Genomic DNA, 17,280 nt, shown 5'->3' with positions numbered 1-17,280 from the left:
TGGGCTGAGGATTTTTTTTTGCCTGTGACAGATTTCATTATTTATATGTGTTTGGCCTACAAGTATTTTACTTTTTTAAGTCCACTATTTGTATTAGGGTTGACATCCGTCATTGTGCTACATGTGGAATCTCACAGATACAAATATTCTGCATTGATACAGCGCAGCAAAACAAATGTATTTATATAGCGCATTTCATACTCAATGTGCTTTACATGATTAAAAGCATTTAAAAACAAAAAAAACCCCCACATCTTATAAACATTTAAACAAGGAGAAATAAATAAATAAAAATACAATTAAAAAAAGAAAAAAAGAAGAGTTTTTAACCGACTTAAAAACATGCACACTTGGGGCTGACGTCACTTCTGTTGGCAACTTTTTCCATTTGTGTGCAGCATAATAGCTAAATGCTGCTTCCCCATGTTTGCTTTGGACTCTGTGCTCCACTATTTGACCAGAGTCTGTCGATCTCAGACCCGTACTGGGTTTATAGTTCATTAACATTTAATTGATGTATTCAGGACCTAAACCGCGGCACGGTGGCCGACTGGTTAGAGCGTCAGCCTCACAGTTCTGAGGAGCGGGGTTCAATCCCCGGTCCCGCCTGTGTGGAGTTTGCATGTTCTCCCCGTGCCTGTGTGGGTTTTCTCCGGGCACTCCGGTTTCCTCCCACATCCCAAAAACATGCATACAGACTCTAAATTGCCCGTAGGTGTGACTATGAGTGCGAATGGTTGTTTGTTTCTATGTGCCCTGCAATTGGCTGGCAACCACTTCAGGGTGTACCCCGCCTCCTGCCCGATGACAGCTGGGATAGGCTCCAGCACGCCCGCGACCCTAGTGAGGAGAAGCGGCTCAGAAAATGGATGGATGGATGGAGGACCTAAACCGTTTAGTGATTTATAGATCAGTACCAGAACTTTAAAATCTATTCTAAAGCTGACTGGAAGCCAATGTAAAGACTTTAGAATTGGAGTAATATGCTCTGACCTCTTTGTTCTGGTCAGAACCCGAGCTGCAGCATTCTGAATGAGCTGCAACGGTTTAATGCTCTTTTTAGGGAGTCCAGTCAGAAGACCATTACGATAGACAAGTTTACTTGAGATAAAAGCATGGGTGAGCTTCTCCTGGTCTGCTTGACACATGCAAGTCTTCACTCTGGATATGTTCTTCAGATGGTAGAAGGCAGTTTTAGTAATTGATTTGATATGACTGTTGAAAGTCAGGTCGGACTCTATCAGAACACCAAGGTTTCGGACTTGGTCTTTGGTTTTTAAAGAGAGAGACTCTGGGTATTTACTAAGAGCAATCCTCTTTTCTTTCTTGCCAAAAACAATTACCTTAGTTTTGTTGCGGTTTAATTGAATAAAATTTTGGCTGATCTAGTTATTTATCTGTTTTAGACTGTGACACAACACCTCAATTGAACTGTAGTCATCCGGAGACATTGCTATATAGAACTGTGTCATCTGCATAGCTATGATAGTCAAAATTAAAGTTCTGAAGAATTTGACCCAAGGGTAGCATATACAGGCTGAACAGGAGGGGTCCAAGAACTGACCCATGAGGGACCCCATAGGTCATTGCCATTCGATGAGATTGAACACTTCCAATGGTTACAAAATAATTCATTTCCTCCAGGTAGGACCTGAACCATTTAAGGACTGTTTCATTTAGTCCTACCCACGTTTCCAACCAGTTCAGCAGTATATTATGATCTACCGTATCAAGAGCTGCACTGAGGTCCAACAAGACCAGAATTGACAGCTTTCCAGAGTCAGTATTCAACCTTATATAATTTTGATAAGAGCATAAGCTGTACTGTGATGAGTTCAGAAACCTGATTGAAATTTGTCAAAAAGTCCGTTTAAGTTCAAGAAATTGCTGAGTTGATTAAAACTAACTTTCTCAACAATCTTGGCTATAAAAGGGAGATTTGAGATTGGTCTATAGGTTGCTAACATGGAAGCGTCTAGCGTCCTATTTTTTTAGCAGAACCTTAATAGCAGCTACTTTAAGAGCTTTAGGAAATTTGCTTGACTGAAGTGAGAAATTTATTATTTGCTGCAAATCAGCTAGCACAGACTTCGCAACAGCTTTGAAAAAGTCAGATGGTATTGAGTCAAGACAGCTCGTTGATGGTTTCAGCTGCTGAACCATTTTCTCTAGTTTTTTGGTCAACTGTATCAAATTCTGACATGGTAATAGAGTTTTTCCTGGGTGGCTTCAGATGTACGTTGTAGTATCATTTTATCATTTTGCTGATTTGTGCAAATATTTAACTGATGGATTGTATTGTTTCACTAAAATAAAAAGCAAATTCATTGCATTTATCTGCTGTTAGAAGTTGTGGAGCTATCTTATTCGGGCGGGGGGCTTGTGAGCTTGTGAACCACAGCAAACAGAGTGCGAGTATTGTTGAAGTTCTTACTGATGATTTCAGAAAAGTGTTGCTGTCTCGCCCTGACTAACTCTTGGTTAAAATTACAAAGACTTTGTCTGTAGAGGTGATACTCAATTTGGAGTTTAGTTTTTCTCCACTTACGTTCTGCTTTCCTACACTTTGATTAAGAGATCTTCACCATCATTGTGCTCCTCCACGGTGTTGTAGGTCGCCTCAAGATTGTCTTGAGGAGGAACATTATTCATGACATTTGAGATTTTACAGGTGAAATTATCCAAAAGTTCATCAACTGTCTCAGCATTCACAGTTTGTGGCACAGAAATGGTCTCCATAAACTTAGTGGCGGTACTCTCATTTATGTACCTTTTCTTAATAGACATAGAGGTTGTCTGAACTTTTGGAATCTGTCATTCAAAGAATACACAAAAATAGTCAGAAATAGCCATATCTTTAATGTAAATTGATAGAATTTCAACATCCTGAGAGATGACCAGGTCTAAGATTTGACCTTGAGTGTGGGTTGGACTCTCAATATGTTGAGAGAGATCAAATGTGTCTAGTATAGCAGAGAGTTCTTTAGATTTTTTTTCCATGTTATTGTCAACATGAATCTTAAAGTCTCCCGTTATGACAAAATACGTTAGTACAAAAAACTGACAGCAGTTCTGAAAAGTCCTCCATAAATTTTCTATTGTATCTTGGAGGCATATAAATTATTAAAACAATGACCTTTGGGTCACCTTTAACTAAAGAACAGAGATATTCAAAAGAGCTAAAATCCCCCAGTATAATTTCTTTACACTGAAATAATGACTTAAAAATAACAGCAATACCACTGCCTTTTTTCCCTTTTCGACACTTGTCAAGCACATCAAGCACACTGTGTATGAACTGGAATTGTCGTGGCATAAAGTAATACGGAATATTGCTGTTTCAGCTGACTGCAAGAGACATGACTCTCATGGGATGAGATTTCAAAAGAATTATTAATTATGAATCATACATTTGTTAATAACTTTATAAATTGGAGGAACCATTACAAAAAGGAAGGTTTTTAAATCATTTGCATTTTTCTGTTTGTTTTAATCTATATACGGTGAATAACTGTTTATTGCAGGAGATATGTTCCAGACCCACCCGCAATAGGTGAAAATCCACACTATAGAAACCATAGAAACATCCATCGATCCATCCATTTTCTGAGGCGCTTATCCTCACAAGGGTCACGGGAGTGCTGGAGCCTATCCCAGCTATCTTCGGGCGAGAGGCAGGGTACACCCTGAACTGGTTGCCAGCCAATCACAGGGCACATAGAAACAAACAACCATTCGCACTCACATTCACACCTACTGGCAATTTAGAGTCTTCAATGATCCTACCATGCATGTTTTTGGGATGTGGGAGGAAACCGGAGTGCCCCGAGAAACATGCAAACTCCACACAGGCAGGGCTGGGGATTGAACCCCGGTCCTCAGGCAGACGCTCTAACCAGTGCCGCCCAATAAAAACATGTCTTTTTTAATAGCTAAAACCTTCCCCCACACTTTGAAAACATTTGAAATGAACATAACAGGCTTCTAAAACTTTGCAAACATATTTGAAGACAAAAAAAGATTTTTTTTAAAAAGAAAATACTGTAGATACTGTAGTGTCTGTGTAAAGACCTGCCTTCGTGAGGCAGGGCCTATTGGAGTGCCGTGTTATGTCAGCGAGTCTGTGTGTGGGTGTGTGTGAGAGAATTGTGCCTATTGGCAGCAACTTTTTGTGAGTGTTTTTATAGGGTTTTACTGTTCTCCGGGCGTTGAGTAAACAGTCCAGTATCGAACGTGGCTCTTCTTTGCCACATGCAAGGTCATTATAGTAAGTACACTGTAAAAAAAAAAAAAATGAATAGCATAATACTGTAAATGTTAGGCTTGAGCTCATAACTGTCTCTCTCTGAATGCATTAGTAATTTGTTGGACATTTGGGAAGTTGAAGCCTTATTTTTGATGTAAGGGCAGTAAGCCTCTAAAACAAGATGCACTTTTAAAGAACTGAAGCTCAAAATGGCTGACAAGCTTTCAGGTTGTCACAAAGAACAAAATATTGTAAGGAGGTTTTTTGGCTCAAGTCAGGCATGGTAAAGATTAAAGACAACCCCTGGGAGATCAGGCAGGCTTCAAACTGTAGCTTGAAGATTACATTTTTGATATTTCAAAACTTGCGGGTCTCAAATGGTATTTGCAGTGACGTTAACATTAAATGCATGAAGTGTGGGTATTGCATTTGATTCCAGAGATTGCAAGGCAACGACCTGTGCTTCTGGTCCCTTAATTTTGTAAGGCTGCTCAGTTTCTTTTGGAAATGTACTTCTAAAGGAAGCATTTTTATGATTAGGGTAATTTATAAATAAAAAAACACACACACTCTCAGAAGATCACAAAGTATCACGAAGACTTCCATTCAATTCAATTTCATTAGGAAAGTCACCAGCAACCTTTTCTTGCCATACCCTCTAATTAGCATAAAACATGCATGGAAAGATGCCAGACAATTTGTCCTCCCCCCATTTTCTTTGGTACCTTGTCATCTTTGTTGTAAACCAGCCTGAAATATTCAAGGAGGTTCTCTCTTCATCAATTTGATGGATAGCTTTGATAACAGATCAACTTTCGACTGTGGATATAAAGTCTAAAGTCTACACACCCCTGTTCAAATGTTTTCATAAATAATCTCAAAACTTTCCCTCATTTTATGTGACCTGTAACCTTTACAACTCAATGAAAAACTTAAATCTTTTTAAGAGGATAAGTAAAAATAAACTGAGATAATGTGGATGCACACATGCATATCGTCTTATAAGTGGGGATGTGGCTGTGTACAGAATTAAGCAATCAATCAAAAAATGTAAAATGGGATGACATTTTTTTGTTGCTTTCTAGCAGAAGCCTAAGAGCCTTGGCCTCTAGTGGCCCTGTGGTGTACTCATGCAGATAACCCACCTACAGTACATCAGTTAAATGACCAGAAGAAGAAAGTCACAATTAAACTGCATTAATATTGCTCGTTTTTTGCAGAGTAGGAAGGATTTTTGCCTGTGAGTATTGTTATGTTATCTGTCTGTATGTGTTCCAACAGCGTTTGCATGTGAATATAATAATAATAATAATCATAATCATCATCATAATCATCATCATCATCATCATCATCATATATTTTATTTTCCTTTCAAGCCACTCAATGTTACTGTACAGGACATGCATGCTTTTCTGGCTATGTGAATTCTCCAGTCCACTCAAATTTGTCATTTACACACCCTCAAACCAGATATGCACCCTTGGTGGAGCAACCCGAAAATTTGGGCGTCCCCTGTCAAATATGGCCCTGCGTGCGTGTTCATTGCATTCTCCCCTGTAATTGAGCACTTTTTTTGTTTCTGCAGAGGCTGTAGTAAGCAGTGTTGCCACAGTTACCTTGAAAAATTACCGTAATTTCTCGTGTATAATGCACATTTTTTTTTCACCCAAAAATTCTCAAATGTCAGTAGTGCGCATTATACATAGGTATAGTGGAGAATGAAAAAAAACTCCCAATATGACAGGGGTACATAACAACTGTCATTAATTTGTTTATGTTTATGTTTTGTTCTATGATAATGCTTTTCTGAAAAGCTTGACAGTTTAATTTGAATCCCATTAAAATAAAATTCAATGTTTTTTGCCTGGCCCTTCTTGTTTTCTTGAAAGAATTGTACCCATGTTACAAATTCTGCCTGTGTAATCAAACATATGAGCACAACTGTCTGTAATTTCAGCAGCTGCCAAGTGGCAGGAATATCACTTCCACAGTGAATATCCACAGTACAAAAAAGCATTAGCTTAACCGTACCCATTACTTGGTAATGTACACCACACAAGTTACAGAATTATGTCATCAACATGAACCGATAACTTGAATATTAGTGTAGTTGAAGCCACATTAAATCAGCGACTTAGTGCAGACTTGACATGCCAACGCAGTACAGGAAGTACCTAAACGTAAACAAGCACATCATTATCAGGAAACTTCTGACTGATAGATAGATGCCGATTGTGGCCCATGAAGCTAACTGTTTGAGTGTGTGTGTTCGTGAGTGTGTGTGCATGTGTGTGTCACTTTCACGTTTACGTCCACACACGCACACACACACACACACACACACACAAACCATTGCTCCCACCACAGTAATTTTCATGCTAAGAGCGAGAAAACCTTTATGCTCCAGTGACAAGTTTAACCAGCTCTTTAACTGGGAAAGCAGTGGGTGATTGACTGGGGAAAGAAGCACCTTACTTACGTGACATCAGCCGTGCAGCATGTTAAACACAGCTCACAGTCCGGACTCCAGACAAAGTTGAAAGTTCCCACTTTTCATTGTAAATATTAAGCTAAGTATTTTAAGTGCTTCAGTGAGTCAGTCGTTACCCTCAATGACCGATTTATGACCGCGTATGAATAATAATCAACCCACAATGCATTGCGGGTTTAACACCCCAGTAAAACTGTATTCTTAATATGTAAATAAAAGACTAACAACAATCAAATACACTTTTTACTAAGGAAAATAACAAAAATAGTGTGGCGACTGTGAAATGGTGCCTTTCTTTGCATTTTTATTGCACTGCACCGTCACTGTGCATTATGCATAAACAGTCACTTCCCAAATGTTTTCTTCTGTTGAAAAATAGAGCGGTCTTGGTTAAATGCTACTGCACAGCTAGACTGTGCTTTGTTCAAATCACCAGCTACAAATTACTACTACTACACACAAATGGGAAAATATGGCCCATTAAGATTAACACCCTGCAAACATACAATGGCTGGCAACTTCTTTTTTTTTTTTTAGTGAAATCCAATACAGCAGAAAAATGTTGCCTTTACAGTATAAAGATGATCATGATCAGTCTCTCACAGAGGTCAAGCGCTCATCCATTCAACCATTTTCTATCTTGCGTGTCCTCTTAGAATTACACTATTCTAAATAGTTTTTCTAACGACGCTACAACTGGTCCAACATTAATCTGTTCGTTTCATCACTCGGACCCCGTCCTTTCACCACATCACTCCTCTCCTCCAGCAGCTTCACTGGCTCTCTTTAAAATACCATATTAAATTTAAGATTCTGCTCCTCACTATTCAGGCCATCCATAAACTTGCTTCTCCATGCTACCTGCGCGCCTGACCACATGAGGTTTCGAGCCTTTAGCCGCTCTGTCCCCTGCGTCTGGAATGCCCTCCCCCCTTCAAATCTCACCTAAAAACATATAACTCGCTGACATGATTTAATCTCCTGTTCATTTGATTCTACACACTTTTCATACTAATTTTTATATTGAATTTTTATCTCTATGTATTTATTCTCTGCATTTGTTCTGTTGTTGCTTCCTTGTTTTTATTTGCTTTGTGGGGTGACCAATGTTGCTCAGAAAGGCAAATATAAATAGAATGTATTATTATTATTTATTAATTAATTTAGTTAGTAAGTTAGTTAGTTATCTCATATAGCTACATAAGTCTTGTTTTGATTTGTGACGCATCTCTCAATGAATCTAAATAGATTGTACAGGCGGACCTAATGAAGTGCCTAATCAAATGTGTGTGCCCATCTGACCAGTAGCGGAAGTTGTTTTGTTGGGTTCATTGCTGGTGTGACCCAAGCCCATCAACAAAAGAAACACCTGACATAACGAGGATATAGGATGCCCTCTTGATTAAGCACACATGCTCAACTAAATTCGGTGATCGAGGAGAATTTTCTTCTTTTTTTTTTTTTTTTTGTGTCCTGTTCGACTGTTAGGTCAAGCAGAAACGAGGGTTTGTATCCGTTTCATGCCGGAACAGTTTTACTGTTCCACAGTGGAGTTTTTAAGCTGCCACTGTGATTCTTTTTATTCTGATGGATATTTATTGAAAATTTCAGTTGGACAGAACAAGGTTTTAAAGGGGAGTGACAGAAAAAAACTAAAGGGAGAGACTGAAAAGATGACTGAATAATATAGCAGAAGACAACAAAAGACAAGACACTAGCTGTAAGAAAGATGAGGAAATCATTATATGCCTCGTACAGTGACACATTAGATTTTGGTATTGTATGGGGCAGTAGTGCTACACCCTGTGAAGGAAGGACAGGACAAGATAGGAAAGGATTGGACAAGGACAAGGACAGGAGGGGAAGCATGCAGGACAGAGGTAGTGGACCTGGCTGTACAACTGAAGTGTGGTGGGATTGGCTATGCAAATTCTAAACATCTATCGAAACAGAGTGTAAGTGAGGGGAAACCCAGGAAGTTCGCATGAGTTCGCATATCAGAGCGGGGACAGGGCCCTGTATAATCGAGCAAGTAACCAGCTGACTAAAGAAATTAACATTGCAAAAAGAAACTATGCAGCAAAGTTGGAAAAACAGTTTAGCGCAAACGACTCTAAATCAGTCTGGCATGCATTCCAATCGCTGACTAATTACAAGCGACGATCCCCCCAAGCTGAGAACAATAGCACACTAGCCAACGACTTGAATACCTTCTACTGCAGATTTGAAAAGGACACTTTCACACCACACACCCACCCGGCCGCACCCGCGACCACAATTACACCTGTGACTTCTGCGTTAACCATTCATGAACAGGATGTGAGACGCATCTTCAAACAACAAAAGATTAACAAAGCGGCAGGCCCGGACCATGTGTCCCCATCCTGCCTCAAAGTCTGCGCGGACCAGCTCGCTCCAATCTTCACTCAGAACTTCAATAGATCTCTGGAACTGTGCGAAGTTCCATCCTGTTTCAAACGCTCCACCATCATTCCAGTCCCCAAGAAACCTGCAATCTCGGGTCTGAATGACTACAGGCCTGTCGCTTTGACATCTGTGGTCATGAGTCCTTTGAACGTCTCGTGCTGGACCACCTCAAGAGTGTCACAGGTCCCCTGCTGGACCCCCTGCAGTTTGCCTACCAAGCAAACAGGTCGGCGGATGATGCAGTCAACATGGGACTGCACTTCATCCTAGAACACCTCGACAGTCCAGGGACCTACGCGAGGATCCTGTTCGTGGACTTCAGCTCAGCGTTCAACACCATCATCCCTGAACTCCTTTCATCCAAGCTTCTCCAGCTCAGCGTCTCACCTGCCATCTGCCAGTGGATTTACAGCTTTTTGACGGGCAGGACAGAGCAGGTCAGGCTGGGGGAGGCCACCTCATCCACATGCAGCATCAGCACTGGGGCGCCCCAAGGTTGTGTCTTCTCTCTGCTGCTCTTCTCTCTCTACACGAACGACTGCACCTCAGCGAACCCGACTGTCAAACTCCTGAAGTTTGCAGATGACACCACTGTCATCGGCCTCATCAAGGACGGTGACGAGTCTGCATATCGACAGGAAGTGGAGCGGCTGGAGCTGTGGTGCGGCCGACACAACCTGGACGTGAACACGCTCAAGACTGTAGAGATGATCGTGGACTTCAGGAGGCATCCTTCGCCACAGCTGCCCCTCACGTTGTCCAGCAGCCTTGTGTCAACCGTCGAGACCTTCAAGTTCCTGGGAATTACAATCTCTCAGGACCTGAAGTGGGCGACTAACATCAACTCCGTCATCAAAAAGGCCCAGCAGAGGATGTACTTCCTGCGGCTTCTGAGAAAGCACGGCCTGCCACCGGAGCTGCTGAGACAGTTCTACACAGCGGTAGTCGAATCAGTCCTGTGTTCTTCCATCACAGTCTGGTTTGGTGCTGCGACAAAAAAGGACAAACTCCGACTGCAACGGACAATCAAAACTGCTGAAAGGATTGTCGATACCCCCCTACCCACCATTGAGGACTTGCACGCTGCCAGAACTAAGACAAGGGCGTGCAAAATCCTCTCGGACCCTCCGCACCCCGGTCACCAGCTCTTCCAGCTCCTTCCCTCATGTAGGCGCTACCGATCAATGCAAACTAGAACTAGGAGACATTCCAACAGCTTCTTCCCTCTTGCGATCAACTTCTTAAACACCTAACCTATAATTCCATTACAACAAGCTGGCAATTTTTTTTTGACTTGAGTTCGTTGTCACATTTCTGTGGGGCCAATTATGTACTACTCGTGCACTCACTGTCGTTGTCTCGCCATGCTGCACTATTTGCATATACTGGCCACTCATGCCAGAGTAGCATCTGCTCCATTTGCACACTGATTGAGGAGTATCTGTAACATTTGCACAACCAACATTGTCCCAGATTATCGCACTACTCGTCACTTTAAACCGCATACACTCCTTGAAGTCTCAGCGCCCTTTGCACAATGGTCATTGCACCGGTCTATTGCAATATTAGTTATTCGAACTGCTCTAAGTGCTAGAGGACTCTGCATCTTTTTGCACAATTGTTTTTTGTCAATGTCTCTGTCTCCAAAGTGTTCTGTAAATTGACTGTCTGTTGTACTAGAGCGGCTCCAACTACCGGAGACAAATTCCTTGTGTGTTTTGGACATACTTGGCAAATAAAGATGATTCTGATTCTGATGAGTTATTTATCACAATGAGTAAGTGGCCCCACACCCAAGCGAATTATATCCCAGGAGTGCGTGTCTGAGGACACATGCAAATTAATTGACACCGTTTCCAATGCAAATATATATATATATATATATATATATCCGGGCGGCACGGTGGCCGACTGGTTAGAGCGTCAGCCTCACAGTTCTGAGGACCCGGGTTCAATCCCCGGCCCCGCCTGTGTGGAGTTTGCATGTTCTCCCCGTGCCTGCGTGGGTTTTCTCCGGGTACTCCGGTTTCCTCCCACATCCCAAAAACATGTATGAATTGGAGACTCTAAATTGCCCGTAGGCATGACTGTGAGTGCGAATGGTTGTTTGTTCCTATGTGCCCTGCGATTGGCTGGCAACCAGTTCAGGGTGTACCCCGCCTCCTGCCCGATGACAGCTGGGATAGGCTCCAGCACGCCCGCGACCCTAGTGAGGAGAAGCGGCTCAGAAAATGGATGGATATATATATCCATCAATTTTTTACACTGCTTATCCTCACTAGGGTCACAGGTATGCTGGAGCCTCTCCCAGCGAACTGCGGGTGAGAGGCGGGGTACACCCTGAACTGGTCGTCAGCAGGGCACATATAAACAAACAACCATTCGCGCTCACATTCACACCTAGGGGCAATTTAGAGTCTTCAATCAACCTACCATGCATGGTTTTGGGATGTGGGAGGAAACTGGAGTACCTGGAGAAGACCCATGCAGGCATGGGGAGAACATGCAAACTCCACACAGGTGAAGCCGGATTTGAACCCAGGTGCTCAGAACTGTGAGGCAGATATACTAACCAGTTGTCCACCGTGCTGCCTATATACACATGGAAGCCCAGGAAATACTGAAAAGGGAGAAAGAAGTAAAATAATGACAACAAGATAAGAAAGTTGCTGTGTTTAGCAGGTGGCTGGCTGCAAACCTTGGTGTGCTCATTGGCCTGCAGCTTCCTAAGAGCACACATACAGAAACAATATGTGAACGGCAATACACACATTGAACGGCAATACACACACGCAGTTATTCAATGACACTGATGCCCAGGTCCTGCTTGGCAGCTGAAGTAAACACAGAAGGGTCACATTAGAGAGAACTCACCTGGCACCTAGCCCATGCTGCAGTGGGGCAAACACCACGTTTCATAGAGGAGGTGTTGACTTTTTGGAGATATTTATCATATTCTGTAGCTTTCGCCATAAAGATTTTAAAGCACAATGGATTCTGTAAAGGATTGTGTGTACACAGTACATGGTACAGAAGTGTTGGAGAAGCAAATGCCTGATGATACTGCAATATACGCAGATGAAAGTAATTGCTAACATGTTGGATGTAAAAATTTTATAATCTCTTCTTTTGTTGGGATGCTGCATTTCTGCATTTTGTTGCCCACCGTTTTGGGTGGAACCTTCAGACACACAGTTGCTCATTGCCCTGACCAAATTGGTATTTGGCTACATAGTGCCGTGTATTATTCTAAATGAAAGTTTAATCCATATCAGACTGGAGAGAGACAAGAGAAGGGACAGATTTGAAGGAAGGTGGAAGAGAGCAAAGCAGAATATACAGTGGGTGCGTGTGTGTGTTAGGGGTGAGCGATATTGATATAAAAGATGTCTCAATATTTGTATTTGATTTTACGATAACGATAATTTTATGATGTCCTAAAAAATCAACTCGTTTCAGAACAACAGCTTATTTATTTTGTAAAGTGCTTCATACCTTTACTGCAAAACATTGCACAAGAATATTGTATGGTAATATTAATAACTTCACATTACATCCAGACTGTATACAGGAGAATATGCCAAATTTAGGTTTGCGGAATAATATTTTAGTTAAGCTTTTGTAACAAAACAAAACGAAAACTATTTAGATGACATCTAAATGTAAACCGAATAGATTTTTGTTTTTCACTACAGCACACATTATCATACAAATTTGGCTCGAACACTCCAGAAAGAAATGCAGTTGATGGCGTTCTTGTACGTGTTTGTTAAATGACTCAGCGAGGTTTTTATGAGTGCGTTGTGCAGATTTACTTCTCTTTTCTTTAGCGGGAGTCGTACTTGTAGAATAATTTTTTTTCCCCAATTTCTCATACTCAGGGTTGGGAGGGTTACTTTAGAAATGTATTCCGATACAGTTACTAGTTACCTGTGATGATGACGATATGTGACGTCATGACCGCGGAACCTTTTTTTATTCCTAGTGACTAGTTTAGCAGCTGGTAGTAGTGTTTAAATAAGTAAATCAGTCAGTGATCGGTGACGGGATAGTGAAATACTTACTTACGGTTCGGCCGTAGGCCTATGCTAGCTAGCTCTTCACCAGCAGTCGGGATGACTTTGACAGCGCACAGTTTTCTTTCAGTTATATTTATTCTTTATTTCTTTCTTCAAAATGAATAAAGCCTCCAGTGAATATACGATCAAACCAGACCTGTCCATTCTCCATTCTATTCGTTTAATTTCTAAACTGGCCGCGTTTGTTAGCCATATGCTGTGAAATGGGTGAGAGAAGGCAGAGTATGAAGGAAAAGAAAAGAAAGGCATATGAAGACATTGCAAATGTGATAAGGAAGTAGAAGAATGGACCAATGAGAAAATGAGAAAGGAAAGTTAAATATGAAAGGTAAATAAAACATGAAAGGTAAGGAAGAAAGTAGACACAATGAGGGGAAAGAGAGATATATGGTGACGGGTAGAAAGAAAAAAATAAAAGGCACAGGTACACTGAAGTTGTTGGAAGCAATAAAGGAAGAAGGGCTCAAACATTTCTAAGGCCAAGAAGGAAGAAAGTGGTGAGGATAAAGGGAGGAGAGTAAGGTCAGTGGATGTTAATTATTTTTTTTTTGTTCAGCACAAAATTATTAGTTGTCTATGTACTTCACCTGCCGAGGTTCCTCTCTGCTTTGGTCAACTTCCTCTAATACCAACTATGCATTTTGATGCAAAGCACGGCAATGTGTTTGTTGGAGGAAATCTCATGGCAAATGGATGGCAAGGGAATCATGGCGTCAGACAGTGTTATGGCCGCATGCATAAAAGTGTGCAGAAACCACGCCACCCCCTACACCATGTGCCTCCCCCTGCTCCCCTCAGGTGTACATTCACACAGCAATGTAATCTTACGAGCAATTACTTGGGTTTTCAATGATTGAAGTTAAGTGTTATAAAGACCCTTTCCAAAACATTTGAATATCATGGAAACGTTAATTTATTTCCATAATTCCATTCAAAAAGTTAAACTTTCATAGATTATAGTATTTATTTGTTTATTTTTACATAATTTGGGCTTTCAGCTCATAAAACACATGAAATCAGGAATTCAAAAAATTAGCATACTGGGAAGAAATCAGCCCAAATTTTGCAGGCCATAAATGTTTTAAACTGAGTGTCACACAACTAATCATCGACTAAACTCAAAGCACCTGCACAGGTTTCCCCAGGTGTCGTTAAATTGCGTCAGTTTGGTTCAATTGTCTCAGTTGGGTTCAATATGGGGAGTACTGCAGACTTGACAACTGGCCAGAAGACCGTCATTGGTACCCTCCATAGGATGGGTAAGCCACAAAAGTTCATAGTTAAGAGGCTGGCTTTTCACAGAGTGCTGTGTCCAAGCATATCAATGGAAGGACAAAATGTGGCAGGTGAAGATGTACCAGCAAAAGAGATGACCGTGGGATTCAGCAGATTATCAAATCGAGAATCTAGCAGAGATCCAGAAAGAGTGGAATGAGGCGGGAGTCACAGTTTCAAAAACCACCACATTCAGACCCATCCGGGAGATGGCCTACAACTGTCGAGTTCCTCGGGTCAAGCCGCTTCTGAGCCTGAGCCAATGTAGGAAACGTCTCAACTGGGCCAAGGAGAAGAAGGTTTGGACAGTTGGCCAGTGGTCCAAGGTCCTCTTTTCAGATGAAAGTAAAGTGTGCCTTTCATTGGGAATCAAGGTCCAAGGGTTCTGAGGAAGACGGGTGAAGAACGGAACCCAAACTGCTTGAGGTCCAGTGTGAAATATCCACAGTCCGTCATGATTTGGGGTGCAATGTCCAGTGCAGGTGTTGGTAAACTCTGCTTTCTTAAATCCAAGGTCACCGCAACAGTTTACTAGAATGTTTTAGAAGACTTCATGATTCCTACTGCTGAGGATCTGTATGGAGATGCAGGTTTCACATACCAGCAGAACCTGCCCCTGCTCATACCGCCAGAAGCACCAAAACCTGGTTCGATGCCCATACCATCACAGTGCTTGACTGGCCAGCCAACTCGCTGGATCTAAACCCCATTGAGAATCTATGGGGTATTATCAAGAGGAAAATGAGGGGCTCCCGACCCAAAAACAAAGAAGAACTGACAGCAAGCATCAAGGAAATCTGGGCTTCCGTAACTCCCAGGCAATACTACAGGCTGATTGCCTCAATGCCATGGCACACCGAGGCGAGGTGATTAAAGCAAAGGGATTCCCAAACAAAAGTACCATATTTTGATTGATTTAATATGACCCTAATTTCTTTCTTTTTTTTCTACAAAAACTGATCAGTAAATGGTGATTTCTTAACAGCATTCTAATTTTTGGATTTCCTGATTCCGTGGGTTTTATGAGGTGGAAGCCCAAATTATGTAATTATTACATACATACATAAATACAAAAACTGAGGAATAATTTCACAAGTAACCTTAACACAATGTCAGTATGTTGGATAGCCTAGAAACATTGTGAGAGGACATGCTGCACACAGACTCATCATAATGGAGGATATTTGGTATTCGGTACTGTTGTGTGCGCTCTGAGATTGTTGGTTGTTCTGACAGCCTGACCTTTAGTTATAAATTCTACCAATCACATGGGTCTAAATACTGTATTCATCACACACAATACAGTCACACTTTGGGTGGCACAAACAGCAATTGTGTATGTGTGTTTGTGTTGAATCCAACCAGGTGGCTCGGGGATTGTGTATATGTTGACTGTGGAGGAATGCTTTATGGATTATGGCTTCATTTTGTCCTCTCTAAATATTGCCTATTTGTCAGCTCGGCTGTTGATCCATTTGTCTTTCCTCTTTTGCTGTTCATCCATGTACTAAACTGTCAATCCTCGAGCTGTCACATTTCTTCTCCCTTTTCTGTCTGATTCTTATTGTAAATAATTATATCTGTCTGACACTGTTCCGATGCCTTTCTAAAGGTATGCCTATCAGTCAATAAGCTGTCAAATTGTATTACCTCCACCATTTTATAGCTTGCTAACAGTGAGCAGAACTAGCTTCACTTTTTAGACAGGTGTACTATGATGCAAGGAACACAAATAAAAGATATACTGTAGTTCTGTGGTTTCTTACTTTTTTTAAACATTACCATTTGTTTCATTCTGTTTTTAATTTCTCCGTGAATAATGCATGAAAAAATTGAGGCATTAGTAGGAAGTTGGTATAAATACAGGTGGGCTGTTTGATTGTTCAGCTAGGACGTCTGCGCTCATGCTGAATAAACTACTGATTTGTCGACATAAAACTTGTATTTCTGTCTTTCTTCTACTCTCTTACCTCCCTCTTACACTCCTCTTCGATGGAGGATTGTTACCAAAAATGTTTTAAACCACCTCAGGGGTCTCGTTGCCAAGTTAATATGTGTGTCATTATGCCGTTATGTTTCCTTAGCAACACTGTGGAGAAGCTATTACTGTTTATTTCTTCAGTGGGTTTGAAAAAAACCAAAAAACTACTGTCAAAGGAGTGGCTCTAAATTGAATTTTGGTGGAGTTCTGAAAACAGTCAATGGAGGGTGCTACAATGCAAGGGAAAAGAAGGGAGCGGCAGCAATGGCTGAGTAACATCCCATCTCTCAGGGTGTGCTACTGGAGTCTACTGCCATTGAAATGGACGTGTGTAGAATGAATTTCCTATTTTACGTTGTCTTTCCTGATGACTTCCAAGACTCAACTATCCTATTTGGTTGTTTAGAACATGCTGGAGCCAAAATAAGTTTGTGAACCATACACAGACCCGTGTGATTTATCCTGACGATGAGGCCAAGGTTGCTCGGAGAGAATTATGATCAACAATTGATAATCATTGACCCACACACTTCACAAATACACTCACACGCTTACTCAATAGAGCCAGCACGTGTGCCCAGACTTCGATCACTTTGATACAATTGTCACTGCACCTGTTTTTAATCAACTTCCAAGGCCACACAGACTTGCTTCATCCAGTCTTCTCACTCAAACACACAGGAATAAAAAAAAAACTTAACAGTACATTATTATTGATCCCTTGTGATGGCTTCTGGCCTCAGGATGGACATCACAGGTAATTTTCACAGTCCCACCGTTT

The sequence above is a fragment of the Phyllopteryx taeniolatus genome, chromosome 4, assembly GCF_024500385.1.
Source record: "Phyllopteryx taeniolatus isolate TA_2022b chromosome 4, UOR_Ptae_1.2, whole genome shotgun sequence".
NCBI lineage: Eukaryota > Metazoa > Chordata > Actinopteri > Syngnathiformes > Syngnathidae > Phyllopteryx > Phyllopteryx taeniolatus.
Note: the sequence above shows the minus strand (reverse complement) of the source record.